This window comes from Tasmannia lanceolata, unplaced genomic scaffold (assembly GCF_043159265.1).
Source record: "Tasmannia lanceolata isolate RefF3 unplaced genomic scaffold, GAP_Taslan_0.1 ptg000020l, whole genome shotgun sequence".
NCBI classification, from domain to species: Eukaryota; Viridiplantae; Streptophyta; class Magnoliopsida; order Canellales; family Winteraceae; genus Tasmannia; species Tasmannia lanceolata.
In genome coordinates this window covers 3,113,926-3,117,945 of record NW_027518697.1, presented here as the reverse complement: position 1 = coordinate 3,117,945, position 4,020 = coordinate 3,113,926, and the positions used below count along the sequence as shown (strand labels likewise).

General features: G+C 37.0%; 1 long non-coding RNA gene across 1 annotated transcript; it reads right to left on the bottom strand.

The window, feature by feature from the left end:
- Window positions 1-218: 218 nt before the first annotated feature.
- On the bottom strand, window positions 219-3,360 carry LOC143855094 (uncharacterized). The gene is made up of 3 exons (XR_013237688.1): window positions 3,291-3,360; window positions 531-821; window positions 219-445 (listed from the first exon to the last, which is right to left on the bottom strand). It is a non-coding gene; the product is annotated as an uncharacterized LOC143855094 (long non-coding RNA).
- Between the last annotated feature and the right edge of the window lie 660 nt (window positions 3,361-4,020).

Here is a 4,020-nt window from a genome sequence, read left to right as displayed (position 1 = left end):
ACACCTATAAGAACACCTGTGCGCATCCATAGGGACTAGTCCCGCCTTACAAAAGTGGGGTGGGGATACCCTATGTCAAAAGAAGAAAAGAAAAAAAGAACACCTATAAGAGTATAAGACAGTTGGGTCATGTTAAAACTTTCACAACTAACCCAAAAACAACCCTTTCTCTGCTTCAGCATGCGAACAGAGGAAATGTTAAGTTTAATAGCACAAAGTCATGAACATTGCATACAAAACAATAAGTAAACAATATAAACATACAATTCTAGACACACTCCCAATCTACAATTAATTTCAATCCAATGAAGTAAATTATAATCATACAGTATTCGATGCATTACCTATGCGTTCATTTTTTGGGACGTTTGCCTCTCTCTTGAATATCTCTGCCGTTGTATGTAAGTTCCTTTTTACTAAATAGTCATGTATGTAGAGTTTAAACCTACAACCTCATACCAAGAAACAACAGTATATCAATGAGAAATGAAATCAAGAAATGAAAATAAGAACAACATATAGCAACTCACATCATCTCATGCCGAAAGCCATCACCCGCCATGATCTGTTGAAGAATCTTGTGTACTGGTTCAATCTAAGAAAAGATAAGAAGATAGGAAGATGCTTCAAGGGGTGTAAACGCTCTCTTTAAGACGATATTCGCTCCCACCAGTAGTGTGCAAAGGGGACCACGAACTCGCCTCCAAGATACAATGAGGCCCGGTTCCAAACCGAATGCTTGACGACGTTCTGCACTGAACGGAATCAAGCCTGAATCACCTTTGAATTTTGCAAGTATTTGAGACACAAGAGTTTTGTTTCTGCAGAAAACAGAATACTTGAAAGGATTTCTAAAACAGTATGAAAAAACGATGTAGGGGGGTCCCAAGTTATACTAGATTGGCAACACAATGAGGAGGGAGAATATGGTTGTTTAAGAAATAGAATCTACTAATTTTAATACCTTTAAAATTATTTTAAAGTTAAGAGATCAAGAATCAATATTCAAGCATACAAGATAAATCTAATGGTGCAATGCAAATAAAAGAGCAAAGAGATAGAAAGAGTGCACCCGAGATTTAAAGTGGTTCGGTCCTCAAATCCGAGGCCTACTCCACTCCACCAACCAAACCCGTTGATGGCTTCACTATTTGATCTTCTTAACCTTGACGAAGATCGAATGCCAATTACAATAGCTTTAACTTTGGTGGCTATCCTCACCCCAATAGCTTTAACCTCGGTGGCTATCCTCACCACGGAGAATAGGCTACGCTTCTCCGAATACTCGCCCGAATACAACACTCGAAGGTTTGAAAGAATGAAATGAAAAATCCCTCACAAGGGTTACAAAATGGATGTACAAATTTGAGCCTATGATCCAAATCCTAAAGATGGTGATGAGAGGCACAATTGAAGTTTGATTCACTCTTGGATATTCAAATGAAATTTTAGAGTGTTAGGATTGATAGTTTGTATGTTTAGAAAACCCATATTTATAGGAAAACCAAAATATGACCGTTCAATGGCATTGAGGTAATTCCAGCAAAATTCCAAACGGCTCTTTTTCAGACCGTTGGAGTGTTCTCGGAGTTCCGAGAATAATTCTCGGAGTTCCGAGAATTTTCGGAGTTCCGAGAATAAATCTCGGAGTTCCGAGAATACACACAGAAGATGGAAAATGATCTATTGGACCATTTCTCGGAGTTCCGAAAAAAAACTCTCGGAGTTCCGAGAAGCCTATGCAGAGCAGATTTTCAATTCTGTTTTGGGCTTCCAATTCTCAACCATGATGGGATTGCTATGAGGGTTCCAAGGTGTTGGAACTCCACAAATACAATCACTTGTTTATTTAGGGTGTGTGAGATTAACTTAATTATGCCTCTAAAAGCCTAATCTAGGGTTGGATCAAATACATTCTAAAAGACAAAAAATGGTCTTCAAGACTTCTTGCTTGATGACTTTGGCCTTCCAATTGGTGGTCCAATGTGAGCTTCTTAGCCTTCAATCCAAGCATCCTTGATTTTACTTTATCATAATCTACAACTTAGACATTCAAACACATTAGTGATAAAAGATCACTTGAGTATTGGAATCATCAAAACAAGATGTGAATGCCAAGGTGAAAACCATTGGGCTTACACAGTAAAACAGTAACTTTGTACGGATTTAGAGAGAGAGAATTGTGCTGGAAATAGTATTTCTGGGTATGCCAAAGTTGAAATCCGAATTCTGTTTAGAATAGTATTTTCTACTATTTTTATAGAGCTTCTGGTGGCTTTTCCGGTTGGAAAACACCCTTTCAGCGGGTGCAAAGTGCGCCTAAAAAATTGCCAATAAAGTGCCACTATGCGCCCTATAGCCCATTGCCCATTGCCCACGCCGAGCGCGCGTGTGCGAACGGTGCAACGCACCGTCCCACGGTTCAACCCAAGGCTAAGACCATTGTGCACCATAATAAAGAAGAGAAAAAGGTAAAGCTTTATAAGCCTAATTTTTCTTTTCTTATGAGTCGGCACACTACTTTTGCACTCTTCTCTTTCTCTTGCAAAAAGCAAATCTTTCCAAAGAAAAGTTTTTCCTTTTCCAAAACACACTTGGAAAACATTTTCCAAACACTATCTTTTGACCAAAAATAGGATTTTGAAAATCAAAATCTAACATGATCTCCCTCAAAGGTATAATAGAAAACAACTCTTCAGACAGAAACTGTATAAATAAAAAATAAAAAAAAGATTTCACAATAAAACAGAGCAAGAACCCAAAAGAAAAAGAAATAAAACAGGGGAAATGATATGAGCACAACCATGTTGTGATATTTTCACTAACCCATCTTGTCTTTTAGTACTTAAGGAGCTATCAATGGTTATTACAGTACACAATAAAACAGTAAAACACCCACAAGCATATTAAAAAAGAAAAGACAATCTGGGTTTGTCCAACATGGTTGTGCTGAAATAATTTCCCTAAAACAGAGGTCTGATTTTTTTATACCAAGAAGCCCTTGGATCCTCCAATAAAGAAATAATATGTGTGATGCTCCCATTTCCCGGGAAAGAAACTGTTGAATTTTAAGAACAAAAGTACATAACACAAGAAGATAAAGATAAAGACTCCATGCAAAAAGCGTTTCTATATCTATCCTCTCTTTAAGAATCCAAAAGAAACAAGAAAACAAAAAAGAAGGATAAAACCCTCACCATCACCATTATTTTACACTAAGAACAAGAAGCTCGTGGGTAATAAAGAAATCAAGACATGAAAACGAGAGAGAGAGAGAGAGAGAGTGATACCTTTCAATGGCAAAGGAAGATGAGGAGAAGAGACAGAACCATGCAAAATTCGTTGCTTTCTTTCCTTGTCTCTCTAGTTCTCTAATTTTTGTTCTAAGAAGAGGAGAAGGGTATTTTAAAAACAAGTGTGATTAAGGCACGTATCTATTTTTGTCCTTTATTGACGGAAGTTGGACTCTTTTAACTTATCAACATCCTTAGAGATGTTCAATTGAAATGGGAAGCATTGGTATAAAAATTCAAAGGTTTAGATAAATTTTGATCTCACCTATCTACATGAAGTAAAACAAGTTTGATCTATCTCTGTTAAGAGATATTTATCACTCTAAGAACAACCCAAAAAAGATTGTGGATGATGAATAAGCTACGACTTCCTTTTCCTTTTAAAATTCATGCAATCGATGTCAATAAGCTACGACATCCTTTTCCTTTTAAACGCTACCAATTTTGCAATACATTGAGTCTTTTTGTGTAGGAAATTTAAACTCCGGTCCATCTCTGAACCTTAATGGACATGATTTTGGCAAAGAAGCTAGATCTAAAAAGTATCCTAAGGTCTGAAATTATTTAGGATTGTGACCAAGAGGCCAAGATTTAGGACCCATATCCACAAAATCCTATTTTATTTTATCACTTCTTATGTCAATGACGTTGTTCTCTCCCTCTCGAGTTTCTTTCTAAGTAGGACCCAAGACACACTCTGATGGATGGTCGGATTTAAAATAGAACG